The sequence below is a fragment of the Notamacropus eugenii genome, chromosome 5 (genome assembly GCF_028372415.1).
Source record: "Notamacropus eugenii isolate mMacEug1 chromosome 5, mMacEug1.pri_v2, whole genome shotgun sequence".
Lineage (NCBI taxonomy): Eukaryota > Metazoa > Chordata > Mammalia > Diprotodontia > Macropodidae > Notamacropus > Notamacropus eugenii.
The window spans coordinates 408096633-408112422 of record NC_092876.1 but is presented as its reverse complement, the minus strand read 5'-3'; the positions used below and the strand labels follow the sequence as shown (position 1 = coordinate 408112422).

The window sequence follows — 15790 nt, the reverse complement described above, 5'->3', positions numbered from 1 at the left end:
TTCCCTTTATTCCTATGCTCTCCAGTGTTTTTAATAGGAATAGGTGTTGTATTTTGTCAAAAGCTTTTTCTGCATTTATTGAGATAATCATATGGTTTCTGTTAGTTTCGTTGTTGATATGATTGATAATGCTAATGCCAGCATACCAGCCCTGCATTCCTGGTATGAATCCTACCTGATCATAATGTATGATTTTCGTGATAAGCTGCTGTATTCTTTTTGCTAAAATCTTATTTAAAATTTTTGCATCTATATTCATTAGACAAATTGGTCTATGATTTTCTTTCTCTGTTTTGTCTCTTCCTGGTTTAGGTATCAAAACCATATTTGTATCATAAAAGGAATTTAGGAGGACTCCTTCCCCAGTTTTTCCAAATAGTCTATGTGGTATTGGAATTAACTGTTCTTTAAATGTTTGATAGAATTTGCTTGTAAAACCATCTGGCCCTGGAGATTTTTCCTAGGGAGTTCATTGATGGCTTATTCAATTTCCTTTTCTGAGATGTGGTTGTTTAAGTATTCAACTTCCTCTTCTGTTAATCTGGGCAGTTTATATTTTTTAAATTTATATTTTTTAAAATGCTTATCCATCTCATTTAGATTGTCAAATTTATGGGCATAAATTTGGGCAAAGTAATTTCTAATTATTGTTTTAATTTCCTCCTCATTGGAGGTGAGTTCACCCCTTTCATTTTTGATATTGGTAATTTACTTTTCTTCTTTCTTTTTTTTTTTCATTCAAATTGACCAGAGGTTTATCAATTTTATTAGTTTTTTCATAAAACCAACTATTAGTTTTATTTATTAGTTCCATAGTTTTCTTAATTTCAATTTTATTAATCTCTCCTTTGGTTTTCAGTATTTCTAATTTGGTGTTTACCCAGTTTGTTCTTTTTGGAGCTTTTTCAGCTGAATGCCCAAGTCATTGATCTCCTCTTTCTCTATTTTATTCATGTAGGCATTCAAAGATATAAAATTTCCCCTAAGAACTGCATTTGCAGTATCCCATTAGATTTGATAGGTTGTCTCATTATTGTCATTCTCTTGAATGAAGTTGTTGATTGTTTCTGTGATTTGTTGTTAAACCCACTCCTTCTTCAGGATTAGATTATTTAGTTTTCAATTAATTTTTGGTTTATTTTTCCATGGCCTTTTATTACATATAATTTTTATTGCATTATGATCTGACAAGAATGCATTGACTATCTCTGCCTTTCTGCAGTGGATTGTGAGATTTTTATGCCCTAGAACATGGTCAGTTTTTGTATATGTGCCATGTACCACTGAGAAAAAGGTGTATTCCTTTCTATCCCCATTCAGTTTTCTCCGTAGATCTACCATATCTATCTTATCCAGAGTTTTATTTACCTCCTTATTTACTTCTTTCTTGTTTATTTTGAGGTTAGATTTATCAAGTTCAGAGAGGGGGAGGTTGAAGTCCCCCACTAGTATAGTTTGCTGTCTGTTTCTTCCTGAAACTCCCCCAACCTCTCCTCTAAGAATTTGGATGCTGTACCACTTGGAGCATACATGTTTAGTAATGATATTGCTTCATTGTCTACGGTGCCTTTTAGCAGGATATAGTTTCCTTCCTTATCTCTTGATTAGATCTGTTTCTGCTTTTGCTTTGTTTGAGATTAGGATTGCTACCCCTGCTTTTCTTACATCAGCTGAAGCATAATATATTCTGCTCTAACCTTTGACCTTTACCCTGTGTGTCCCCCCCCCCCCCTCCCCGTTTCAAATGTGTTTCTTATAAACAAGATATTGTTGGATTATGGCTTTTAATCCAGTCTGCTATCCATCTCTGTTTTGTGGGAGAGTTCATTCCATTCACATTCACAGTTGTGATTACAATCTATGTCTTTCCCTCCATCCTCTTTCACACCGTTTATGCTTTTAGTTCTCCTGTCTCCCTTCCCCTCCTCAATAGAGTTTTCACTTTTGACCACCACCTCCCGCAGTCTTCCCTCCCTTTTACTCCCTTTTACACTTACTACTTCTTCCCTCCCTTTTTGCTTCCCTTCCCACTGCCAGTACAGCTAGTTAGATTTATAAACTTAATTAAGTTTATTGTTACCTCCTTGAACCAAATCAGATAAGAGTACCTCTCAAATAATGATCATCTCTCTCCCCTCTTTCCCTCTACTATGATATAATTTTCTCCTTCTTCCTGTGATGTAATTTACCATTTTCTGCTTCCTCCTTTTCACATCTCCTGTTACAATCCCTTTGCATGCTTAAATCATAGTTTTATCATCATATCATTTGCTTTATACCCGTTCCCTCTGTCTATGTATATCCCTTTTATATTACATAATAGATGTACAATTCTCAAGATTAACAAGTATCATCTTCCCTTATAGGTAGGTAAATGGTTTGCCCAAATTGAGTGACAAGTTTTTCTTTTCCCCTGTTTACTTTTTTATGCCTCTGTTCTGAGACCTGTGTTTGAAGATAAAATTTTCTGTTACTTCTGGCCTTTTTGTCAGAAAGGTCTGTAAATCCCATTGAATGTCCATCTCCTTGCCTGAAATGTTATGCTGAACTTTGCTAGGCAATTGATCCTTGGTTGTAGCTCCTTTGCCTTATGGAATATCACATTCCAGTTTCTTCGATCTTTTAACGTAGAACCTGAAAGGTCCTGTGTGATCCTAACTGTAGCTCCTCGATATTTGAATGGTTTCCTTCTGGCTGACTGTAGTATTTTCTCCTTCACTTGATAGTTCTGAAATTTGGCAACAATATTTCTTGTTGTTTTTAGTTTGGGATCCCTTTTGGGGGAGGTGAACAGTGGATTTTTTTGGTGACTGTTTTGTCCTCTGGATCTAGCACTTCTGGGCAGTTTTCCTTAATGATTTCTTGAAAGATATTGTCCAGACTCTTTTCTTCATCATGGCTTTCTCTTAGGCCGATAATTATTAAATTTTTTCTCCTGGATCTATTTTCCAGGTCATTTGTTTTTCCAGTTAGGTATTTTACATTTCCTTCTATCATTTCATTCTTTAGATTTTGTTTGATTGATTCTTGATGTCTCATAGAGTCATTAGTTTCTACTTGTCCAGTTCTGGTTTTTATCAAATTATTTTCTTCAGTTAACTTCTGCTTTCCCTTTTCCATCTGTCCAATTATTCCTTTTAAGGAATTACTTTCTCCAGTTAGTTTTTGTACTTCCTTTTCCATTTGTCCAATTTTCCCAGTTAGGTTTCGTGTTTCCTTTTCCATTTGTCCAGTGTTCCCAGTTGGGTTTTGTGCTTCCTTTTTCATTTGTTGAATTTTCCCTTTTAAAGAGGTGTTCTCATCAGTAAATTTTTTTTTCATACTTTTAAAATCATTGGCCAGTTTTTCTTCTATTTCCTTCTTCAGCTGTTCCAGGAGAGCTCTTTGTGCATGGGAGCAGTTCATAATCCCTTCTGAAGTTTCAGATAGGAGAGCAGTATCACTATTGACCTCTTTAGTATTCGTGTTTTGGTCCTTGTCCCCATAGAAAGATTCTACGGTTTTTCCCCCTTGCTTTGCTTCTTCTTGCTCATGATGGTGAGGCTTTGTGAGTTGGGGTCTCTGGTTCTTTCAGTTAGAATCTGTAGAACTTGGTGTTGAGCTGACTGGTGTAAGGGCAGGTGCCTTTTTTTTGTTTGTTTGTTTTGTTTTGTGTTTCCCTGATCAGCCCTGGGCCTAGCTTGTCAAGTGTGGGAGAGGGGTGGTCTGGTCACAGGAGATCTCCTCAGCTGAGCGAGAGCAAAGGCAAGGTCAGGGCTGCCCTATTGTCTTCCTGTTTCCCCTGGAGCACTTAGTCACACCTGGGTCTTAATGCGAGTTTCTACTCCCTGGGGCTCCTCTCCTTCTGGTTAGCTGTTTTCCTAGCCTCAGATGCTAGAGACTGTTTGCCCCTTCTGTTGATCCCACTGATCCAGGATTTTTCTGGGGAAATATTTTGTAGTTCTTTTCAGGTCAACAAAGGAAGGGGGAGAGAGCATTTACCAATCACTCCAGCATTTTGGCTCCCAGAAGTTCAAGTTGGTGACTTACAGATGTTTAGTCTGCGGGCTGAAAGTCTCAGGAGTGGCTGTGACTGATACTTGGGGCTCAGCAGCTGTCACTTGCTGGGCTCCACTGGTCTCCTGCCCTGGGCTGCTACTCCACTGTTCTGCTGTGCTGCTGTTGTCTCAGGGTGCCCTGGGGCTTTCCTGTTGGGCTTTGCTGCCATGAAACATGCTACGCTATGTGCTGAGGGCTCACCCCCATGGAACAGATCCTTCCCGTTGACCTGCCAGTCTGTCCTAGTCTGTGAATCTGCCACAGTCTGTCTCTTATTGGATTCTCCACCTCCAAAATTTGGTCAGATTCTCTTTTTAGAGGTATCAGAAGGAGTTTGTCTAGGAGCTTAGGTGAGCAGTTGCTCTCACTCTGCCATCTTGGCTCCTCCTGTACCTTTCCCAATAATTTCTTGAAAGATTATGTCTAGGCTCTTTTTTCGATTGTGGCTTTCAGGTATCCCATAATTTTTAAATTGTCTCTCCTTGATTTATTTTCCAAGTCAGTGGTTTTTCCAGTGAGATATTTTACATTATCTGCTATTTTTTCATTTTCATTCCTTTGATTTTGTTTTATAATTTCTTGGTTTTTTATAAAAACATTAGCTTCCCTCTGCTCCAGTCTTAAGGAATTATTTTCTTCAGTGAGCTTTTGAACCTTGTTTTCCTTCTGGCCAGTTCTACTTTTTAGGATGTTGTTCTCCTCATTGGCTTTTTGGGTCTCTTTTGTCATTTGGGTTAGTCTATTCTTTACAGTGTTATTTTCTTCAGCATTATTTTGGATCTCCTTTAGGAAGCAGTTGACTTGTTTTTCATAATTTTCTTGCATCACTCATTTCTCTTCCCATTTTTTGCTCTACTTCTCTTACTTGACTTTCAAAATCTTTTTTGATCTCTTCCATGGCCTGAGACCAATTCATATTTTTCTTTGGAAGGAGGAGCTTTGACTTTGTTGCCTTCTGTTTGCATGTTTTGGTCTTCCTTGTCACCAAAGTAAGATTCTATAGTCTGATTCTTTTTTGGTTTTTGCTCATTTCCACTGCCATTAACTTAACTTTTGAGCTCTTTGTCAAGGTATATCTCTGCTTCCAATGGGGGTGGGGAGGGTGGTCCTGTCAGCCTCTTGATTTTCCCACAATCAGTGGGCCTAGAGCTCCAGAAACAGTTGCTGTCTCTGCCCCTGCTGCTGCTGTGGCTGCTATGGGTTCCTCCACCCCATTTCCCCCTACTATCCTGGGGCTGGGGCCAGACCACTCCACTCTCTCATGCTGGTCCCACAGGCTTTTTCCACTGACTTTTCAGTTTACCTCAGTGTTTTGGGGTCATGAAGTCTGGAAACTACCACCAGTGTGAGAGATCAGTCTCCCCAAGGCCTGCTCAGGTTCTGTCTGTGCTGGCTTAGCTCACACTGAACTGTCCCCTGCCCTGCTGCGTGACTCAATAGATAACTTCCCAGCCCCCTTCCAGGCTGTCTTGGGCTGGAGATTTGCTTCCCTTCATAATTTTTGGGTTCTGCAGCTGCTGAATTTGTTTAGAACCATTTTTTTTTACATGTATTTGGTTGGGCTTGGGGGCAGCACTCTAGAAAATGCATGCTGTTACTGTGCCATCTTACCCCCCCCCCCCCAATACATTATTTGAAACAGAATTTGTTTTATTATTTCACAAATCAGTTATTTCAATCTAAAAGTTTGCAATATGAATCTTAATTCTTCTTTACGTAATTCTACTTAATAATTTCCTATTCATGTTTGGACATTAGTTATGTTTTTGCATAAGTATGAGAAGCATCAAGAATGTCAGTTTATTAAAGAGTGAATGGGCATTCCTCACTCTAAGTGAGTACCTGAAAAGACCTTAGCCTCCAAGGGTCAGGGTCTCCCCTTGCATCCTGGGCCATCTCCAGTCATCCTGATGAATTGCTGGTCACTGATGGCTCTGTGGGAGAAAGTGAGGCTGGTGACCCTGCACCTCTCTCCTTCATTCAAAGTCAAAGTCAGTTGCAAGTCATCACATCATTTCCCTGATGTCATGGTCATCTTTGAAAATGAAGGGCAAACTCAGCCCATGTAGCAAGGGGAGTAATATATGATAAAAACTAAAAAGATAGATTGGGACCAGATTGTGAAAGGCTTTAAATACTAAATGGAGTCTATATTTGATCTCTAAGGTAATGGGAAATCACTGGTCTGAAAGAGTCTGAGAGAGAGAGAGAGAGAGAGAGAGAGAGAGAGATACATGGTCAGATCTGCACTGTAGGAAAATTACTTCGGCCAGGAGTGGGGAAAAGACTTGAGAGGTAGGGAGACCAATTAGAGGGAAAAGGCTATTTCGGTAGTTCAAATGAGGGATGATTTAAGGTCTAAAATAGTATGACTAGTACTATATGAATGGAAAGAAGAGTTATAAGATATTATGAAGGTAGAATAAACAAGATTTATCAGCTGCTTAGATATGTGGGGAAAGCAAACCTGGTCGGGAGAAAGGATGGCAGTGCTCTTGATAGAACTAGGAAACTTTGGAAGAGGATATAACTGGGGGGATGGGAAGATAATATAATGAAATCTGCAGTATAGATTGAAATCTATCTATACCTGCTCATCCTGCCACTTACCCTGTCCCACTCAAAACAAAAAAGGAGATTAGCCTTTTATTCACTGAATATTGCTAGGGTGAACAAAAGATGAAAAAGGGAGAGGAATGAATTTTCCTAGTGCTGCTGCTGTGGATGTTCAGGGCTAGGTTATTGCCTTGAGGGTCTGAAACGCCCAAAAGAAGAGTATTGAGGGTGCATAGTGGTAGGAGCAGGTGAAGGGAGCAGAACATTGGGCTGTAATGGGTGATGTCAGTTGGTCCATAAGCATTTATTAAGTATCTACTGTTTGCCAGGTACTGTGTGGTTGTGTTGCAGACAAGTCTTAAGTAAGGAAACTGGAATGAGACTCAGCTTCCCAATCTCTGTTTGCTTATGTAGCGTTTGGGGACCCACTGATCTAACAGATTTTGATAATATTTGTTCATAAGGCATATTCTTCTGTAATAAAGCATTTCTTTCTTTTTTTTATGGTTGAAGAATCTGAAGCTTACAGAGGGGACCCTTACCAGGGGTCATATAACCAGTAGTTCTTAATATTGAAACTTAACTCTAAGTCTCCTGACTCCAAGATCAATATAATTACTGCTACACCATATTGATAACAATATAAAGAAATCAGCACATTGTGCTGTTTGGTAATGAGTTACCACTAACTTCTTAAAATAAATTTAATGCTTGATCATAAGGTTTATAGACCTGGAAGGAACCTTAGAGAACATCTAATTCAACCATATTTTGCAGATGAAGAAACCAAGGTGCATTTCTTTTTCATTAGAATCACAGGATTTGAGTTGGAAGGGATTTCAGAGGCCATCTAATCCAATATATTCATGAATACCCAGTGAATAATTATTTTGTCTTTGACATAATTATTAACAAGTCTTTCTTCATCAATTCTAAATTTGCCTCTTTTCAACTTCTGCCCATTGCAGCAAAGCGGAATAGTAGAATTCCTTTCACAACTGAAAGCTTTTCAGATACTCAAATAGTTCTCATGTCCCTAGTCCCCAAATTTCTCTTCTTTGGGTTAAAAACTTTCATTTACTTCATGGGACACTCCTAAGGAAGATTTCTGGGTCATTCACCATCCTTGTTCCTGGACGTTTTCTAGCTTATTAATTAATATTCTTCCTAAAATGTGAGGCTTAGAATTAAATACAATATGTTTTGTCACTTCCCTAGTCTTATACACTATTTCTCACCCTCTTTTCCCCTCATCTCTCTCCCTTCCTTTCCTCCCCCCTCCCCCATCTCATGGGCTTTATCTCACTGCTGCTCATCCTGGGAGCTTTGACCAGCTTCATTTCAGTCTAGATCAGTTCTTCTCTCCTGAGGCAATCTGGTGAGCTCCCCCACTGGTGGCTCATCATGTTGGTGATGGACTGTAGTCCATCTGAACAGTGCACTGTAGTCCAGAACTCCCAGGCTTAAGTGCTCCATTAGCCTCAGTCGCTCCAGTAACAGGGATTTATAGGTATGAGCTACCACACTTAGACACTATGTCTCTCTTACTTCAGCCTAAGAGTACGTTAACTATTTTGTCTACTCTATCACACTGTTGACTCATCAAGTTGTCAGACCACTCCCACATCTCTCTAAAACTCCCAAGTTTCTTTTTTCTTTCTTTCTTTCGTTTTTCCAGAGAAACTGCTGTCTAGCAACATAACCACATTTTCTATTTGAGTTTTTTGAAATGTCTATTTGACCTACTGTAGGACTTCATATTTATTGATAAAAAATTTCATTCTGTTGGTTGTCTCAGCATTCTAACTTGTCAGTACTTTTTTGAATCCTGAATCTTCATCTACTAGATGATTATTTCTCCCACTGTGTGTCATATGTGCTTTTATTCAAGTTACTGACAACAGTGTTAAACTGTATAAGACCCACACAGATCATAGAGCACTCCACTTGTGACCCCCTTCCAAGTTGACATCATCATTAGTGATTACTTTTTGGGTAATTCACCCTGTTGCAGATTATCCTAATTGAATTATCCTACATCTTTCCATCTTTTCCACAAAAACATCATGAGAAGAGGCCCCATTAGGTAAAATGAAAATAAATGGCGTTAGGTTTTAGCCAGCTGCAATTTGGACAGCAACCGAGTCTTTACATAATCACTTTCCTGCTTATCACCACCTATGGCTGTCTTGTATTGTTATTTTCCTTTAGAGAGTTGTATGAATTTAAGACATTATTTAAGGTAGGAGAAGTGTAGCTAAAGGCAGAAATCACCCAAGGGACATCAAGGGAAAACAAAGAATTACTCAAATCTCAAATTTGTTGGTGTCTTTATCTTAGTAACATTTGTTATGGTCATTTGAAACAACTATTTATTGAAAGTCTCTTAGGCACAAGAAGTCATTTGTATCTTTACAGAATTATTAACATCTGCTTAAATAACTCAAGTGTTTCAGATGATTTTGGTTGGCACTTAAGCAGTTAGTCCAGTTATGGTGACAAAATTATTTAAAACCACCAAATTTTGTCACTAAGGAACTGTAGCCACGTTCTGTGAGGGAACTACTGACAGAGTTGAAAAACCAATAACTTCATTCATTCATTCTTAACACCAAGGCCCAATAGTAGGAAAGACTAGGTAAAAAGGAAGAGGATAAAGGAAAAAAAAGGAGTAATATTTTTTTCTTTTCTAAAGTCCTCTTTTAGGGATATTTCATCCTAAACTCTTCTGCCTTTTCATAGATATTTTCATCTCTCTGTCTGTATTTCTCTCTCTGTCTCTCTTTACTTCTGAGCCCACACATTTATTAAAATACTCTAAACATTTTTCCCATTACTCTTATTATTTCCTTTGACTACCACCCTGCTTCCCACTTCCAACATGTCTGAGTGGTCTATATTTTCTTGATAACCTGAAGTTACAGTAAATAAAAGTTTATTTATCATGCCATTCCTGAAAGGTTCCCAGCTCTACTTTTGTTTCGTAAAAGTTCACATTTGCATATAAGGAAAAAGTTAAGGTATAAAAGGTATAAAAAAGCCATTTTAAAAGTTGATTCTTCAGTATTTTTAAATTTGTTTTTAAATTTTTCATTTTTAATACAGTTCATATCACATAAAGCAATTCCAGCTTTTGGTCAGGTGATACTTCTTTTAAAGCATTTACTATATAGACCACAAACAAATTTTTTTTAACATTAACCAGCTGAGACACAAATAATAACTATGTAAGCTAACTTCACAAGCCCTTGACCTAATGGTCTCCACACCGTTACTAAGAATAAAAGGACCTTAACTTGTTGTTGTTCTTAAGTCCTAAGCCTAATAGCTTAATTTTAGACTTAACCTCAGATGTTCCCCTACCAACAATCTATAATTTAATAGATCTGATATTAAGCTTACAAGCCTTTTGACTACAGGAAAATTGCCACTATGAGTAGGGACATTGCAGGGAAACAATATCTCCCCAACTTCATGTCAATTCCAGGCAAGAGTAGATTGTCAACTTGCGTTCAGTGAGGCTTAAAGTCTGCCAGGTGTCAGTGGGGAAATTGAGTCAGGAGAATCCTACCTCAACCCAGGCTGCTCTCCCATCCTTCCCATGAGATCACCTTTTGCAGTTCATACCAGCATCTCACAGGGTTACTGGCATCATGGATTGAAGGCTCAGACTGCCTTTCTTGCTATCCATACCTGGAGTTAGACTCAGAAGAACAGTCACTTAATAGTCCCATAGCATCTTAAAATGGCAAGTTCCAATAACCAGGTTTCAAATATGATTATAATTTCACTTTGGCTAAGGAACATCTTTTGAGGCAAGTCTTTAGTGGCTTACATGCCTTTCTATACATGTTCTAGTTCCTGATTAAATAACAATCATAAAATCAAATTTACCATTAAAACCTTAACTTTTCCATCAATGCCAAATTTTACCCAAAGTTACCTGCCTCTAAGAAGCTTAGACTGAAATTCTTTTCCTCAAACTAAACATGTCTCTGATTTAGTCTCGGTAATTAATTCAGTCGGTTGTTTTAATACTAATTGCTTTTACATCACTTTGTAGCATGTCCAGTTTTTCTCCCCATCTTTCCCCTCCCCCCACTCCCTAATACCTTGCATTCTGATTACCCCTTCCCTCAGTGTGCCCTCCTTTCTTTCACACCCCACCCTTTCCTTATCCCCATCTTCTCTCTTTTCTTGTAGGGCAAGATAAATTTTGATACTCTATTACCTGTGTTTCTTATTTTCTGGTTGTATGCAATAATAATTCTCAACATTCGTTTCTAATACTTTGAATTCCAACTTCTTTCCCTCCTTTCCTCCCCATCCCCACTGAGAAGGCAAGCAATTCAATACAGACTAAATATGTGTTGTTTTGCAAAAGTCTTCCATAATAATCATGTTGTGTGATACTAACCATATTGCCCTCTATCCTACTCTATCCATCCTTATTTTTTTATTCCCTTATTAGACCTTGTCCCTTCCCAAAAGTGTTTATTTCTAGTTACTCCCTTCTCCCATTTGCCCTCCCTTCTATCATTCCCCTCACCCCACTTGTTGCCTCCTCCCCTACTAAGATAGATTTTCATACCAAATTTAGTGAGCATGTTATTCCCTCCTTAAGCCATATGTGGAGAGAGAAAGTTTCACTTTTCCCCTCTCCCCTTCTCCCTTTTCTCTTCCATTGAACAAGATTTTTTTAATCTCTTTTATGAGTTATAGCCTGCCTCATTCCATTTCTCCCTTTCTCCTCCCAGCATTTTCCTTCCTCACCCCTTAATTTTTATTGTATTTTTTGTGAATATCATTTCTTCTGATTCAACACAGACTATACTCTGTGTGTGTTTGTGTGTGTGTGTGTGTGTGTGTGTGCGTATGCGTATGTACCATCCCTCCCCCTCCCCAAATACTGAGAAAAATCTCAAGAGTTACAAATATTTTCTTTCCATGTAGGAATGTAAACATCTCAGCTTTAGAAAGTCTTATGATTTCTCTTTCTTGTTTACCTTTTCATGCTTCTCAAAATTTTTATCTTCATTTCTGGTCTTTTCATCATGAATGCTTTAAAGTCCTCTATATGATTGAATGACCATTTATTCCCTTGAAGTATTATACTCAGTTTCCTGGGTAGGTAATTCTTGGTTTTAAATCCCAGATCTTTTGACTTCTGGAATATCTTATTCCAAGCCCTTTAATCCCTTAATATTGAAGCTGCAAGATCTTGTGTTATCCTGATTATATTTCCACAGTACTCATTGTTTCTTTCTAGCTGCTTGGAGTATTTTCTCTTTGACCTGGGAACTCTGAAATTTGGCCACAATATTCCTAGGAGTTTCTCTTTTCAGGTCTCTTTCAGGAGATGATCAGTGGATTCTTTCAAAATGTTTTTTGCCCTCTGGTTCTAATATATCAGGAGAGTGTTCCTTGATAATTTCATGGAAGATAATGTTTAGGCTCTTTGTTTGGTCATGCCTTTCAGGTAGTCCCATAATTTTTAAATTGTCTCTCCTGGATCTATTTTCCAGGTCAGTTGTTTTTCCAATGAGATGTTTGACATTATCTTCTAATTTTTCAAACTTTTGGTTTTGTTTTTTAACTGCTTGGTTTATCTCTTAGTCATTCATTTCCCTGATCTAAGTTCTCTCTTTCAAAGAACTATTTTGTTCAGTGAGCTTTTGGACCTTCTTTTCCATTTGGCTAATTCTGCTTTGTAAAGCCTCCTTCTCCTCATTGGCTTTTTGGACCTTTTCCCAATTGAGTTAGCCTCTTTTTAAAGGTGTTATTTTCTTCAGTATTTTTTTTTTTGGTTCTCCTTTAGCAAGCTGCTAACTCGCTTTTCAAGCTCTTCTGTTGCCTAAACTGAGTTTAAGTTCACTTTGGAGGCCCTGGAGGCAGGGACCTTGACTTTCTGTGACAGTATGCCTTGTTCTTCCTCATCTGAAAGGATGGGAGGAGACACCTGTTCACCAAGAAAGTAAGCTTCTGTGGTCTTATTTTTTTTCTCCTTTTCCCAGCCAGTTACTTGACTTTTGAATCCTTTGTCAAGAGGATGATCTGTTGTCTCTCCTTTGCCCAGTGTCAAGTTCAAGGCTGAGATTTGACTCAGCTGCTCAATTTCTCCCGAGGCTTTGGGTGGGGGTGGGGCCATAACTCAGGGCTGAGGTTTAGATCAGCTGCTCCCTACTGCCAGAGGCTTTAAGGTGAGCTGCCTGGACAATGGACCCAGGTTGCTTCCCAGCTACCATAGCTGCCTGTAATTTGCTGCTGCTGCCATAGTCTCTTGCGCTGTTGCTGGAGGAACCCCATTCCTTCTTGCCCAACTGGGAAAGCCCTCCCACACTGACCTTTGGAGCTTTCTTTGTTGCTTGTGGGTTGAGGTATCTGGGTCCCTCCCTGCTGGGAACTGTGCCCTGGAGGTCTGTTCAGGTCCTGTTCCTCCCAGTGCTGTGTGGCCAGGGCTGGGCTCCACTCTGCTCAACGTCCTGTGAGACAGACCTTTCCTGTTGACTTTCTAGGTTACCTTTGGCTGGAAACCTCTTTGCTCTGTTGTTCTATGGCTTCTGCTGCTGTAGAATTTGTTGAGTCATTTTTTACACGTATTTTGTGGGCTAGGTTAAGTGTTAAGAGTATATGCATCTTGACTCTGCCCTAAGTATTTTTTTAAAACTAATTTTTTAAGATAATAACATTAAACATCATTTATTAAGTGTGCACACAGGGATACAATAAATCATATAATCAATGTCCTCGAGGAACTTACATTCCATTAGGGTATGAGGCTTAATTTGTACATTGCTAAGTAAATACAAAATATGGACAAAGTTGGACAAAGAAGAAGAGAGAATGCTGAAAACTGAGACCAGGAAAGGCCTCCTTTAGGTGTTAGCATGTGAACTGTGCTTTGAAAGACTTATCTGAGGTGAAATTGAGGAGAGTATCCCAAATTTGGAGGATTACTGGTACAGCGGGCACATTGATGAGAAATAGAATATTCTGTCTGTGTACAGCTATTGGACCTATTTCACTGAAGCCCTGAGTGTATGTGAAGGGAAATAGTAGAAGATTTAGAAGCCAGCTTGTGGAGGGTTTGAAATGATAAAATGAGGATTTTTATTTTGTATTTTAGTGGAAATAGTAAATGATTGGAAAATTTTGAGTAGGGAATTGCCATGAGACTTAATGCTTCGGAAAATAATTGTAATTTCTGAATGAGATTTGAAAAGGAAAGGATGGGAGGCTACTCCATTTAAGAACCTATAGCAGTAATTCAAGTGAGAGAAAATTTCCTGAACTGGATTGGTGACTTTGTGAAAGGAGAGAAGGGAACAGATGTTATGAAACTAAGAACTGACAGGACTTGGCAAGTGATTAGATGTGACTAAAAGAGAAAGAATCATTAAAGATGACTTCTAGGTTGGGTGACTGAAAGGTTGGTGGTGCCCTTAACAGGGAAGCTAGGAGGAGTGATGAGTTTGGTATGAAATATGCTCTGTCTTATTGATTGTGAGATGCCTATGTGGCATCCTGGTGGAAATATCAAGCAGGTAACAGTGTGGGGCTAGAGTTCAGGGAAGAAGTTAGGGCATGGACATAGAGTGTTAGGAATTTGTATGGAGATAATTGAAACCATTGAAGCCAAAGAGATTCTTAGAGAAGGCCCAAGACTGACCCTTACATGACGCTTACACATAGCAAACAGGAAGGGAGGAGAAAATAGCCAAAAAGATTAGAGGCATGTTCAGAAAGGCAGGAGAACCAACAGAGAAAAAAATGTCAAGGCAGAGAGACTGTAAGGAGGGAAGGAGTCATTGACAGGGCCCAAAACTGCAGGGTTGAAGTTAAAATGAAGACTAAGAAGTCCTTGAATTTAGTTAAGATATTGTTACTAACTTTGAAAAGCCGTTTTAGATGAGCAGTGCTGTCACAAACTGAATTTCAAGGGTCTGAGAAGCAATTGAGAGGTAAGGAAGTGGAGACAATTGTAGATGACACTGGGAATTTGATAATGAAAGGGACATGAGATGTATAATTTGAGGGACTAGATAGGGTGAAAACAAGATTTACTTAAGGATTGTTGACAGGTAATGAGCCAATGGAAAAAGGAGAGATCTAAGATGAAAGAGAAGAATGCAGTGAGCAAGCTTCTGGAGGATATCAAGAAGGGTGATCAAGGGTGCAAGGGGAGGGCTTAGTCTTGGCAGAGTGAAAACCCAACCCTTCATTCGAGATTGGAGCAGAGGTAAGAATGGGAGTGATAAAATGGGGCTTGGGGGCATAGGGTGATGACAAGTTCTTCATGTAGGACCTCTTTTCTCAGTAAATTAGGAAGTTAAATTCTCCACTAAGAAGGATGAAGTGAAGAGGTTTGGAATAGCTGCTTTGGAGAATGACAGAGAGCCAATCAGAAAAGAGTGAAAGGATCTCTGTGCAGCTGTGAGGACCAGTTTAGATAACATAACAAATTGGAGTTAACTCAAGCAGTAAAGCTGGGTGACTTTTTCCAGCAGCATTTCCTGGAACATTGTGCATTGAAACAGAGAAGGTAGATACTTGGGAGTTTGGGTTTGGCAAGGCTGATGAGACAAGAGGAAGGGATTCATGTCAGTGTATGTCAGCTGTTATCAAAATTTTTGGTCTCAGGACCCCATTCCCTTTTAAAAATTATTCCTACCTGCTCCCCCCAAAGATCTTTTATTTACTGCATTAGAAATTACAATTTTTTAGTATTATTATTATGAAAATAGTTTCAATATCTGGGACCTCCTAAATGAGTGTTGGAGATCCACATGTTTCCCTGCACCACATTTTGAGAACCACTAGTGTAGAGTTATACTGATTAAAAGCTCAGGGTTAAGACTCTGAATGGAGGAGAGTCTAGAGTAGAGGTAATGGATTTCTAAAACAGGGAGGGGTGAAGTGAATGGAACTCATGCTGAGGATGGATGGATGAACGGATGAATGAATGAAAATGTATTTAAGTTTACTATTTGTAAAGCACTAGATTAAGCTTTAGGGATACAAAAAGAAAAGCAAGAGAGTTTTTTTTCTCTCAAAGGTGCTCCTATTCCCAAGATAAATGTAAGACCACATGTAGGAGACATTTCAGCTACAAGTTCAATGAAAAGGTCCAGGGTTCCTTAGTTTGTCCTTTCCATTAACAAAATCTGTATTTATTCCTAATGTTGTGTCATTTGAC

At 38.8% G+C, this 15790-nt stretch overlaps 1 protein-coding gene across 2 annotated transcripts in view; it reads left to right on the top strand.

The window, feature by feature from the left end:
• LONRF2 (LON peptidase N-terminal domain and ring finger 2) overlaps window positions 1-15790 on the top strand; it is a 106763-nt gene that overhangs the window by 40434 nt on the left and 50539 nt on the right. The window lies entirely within an intron of this gene.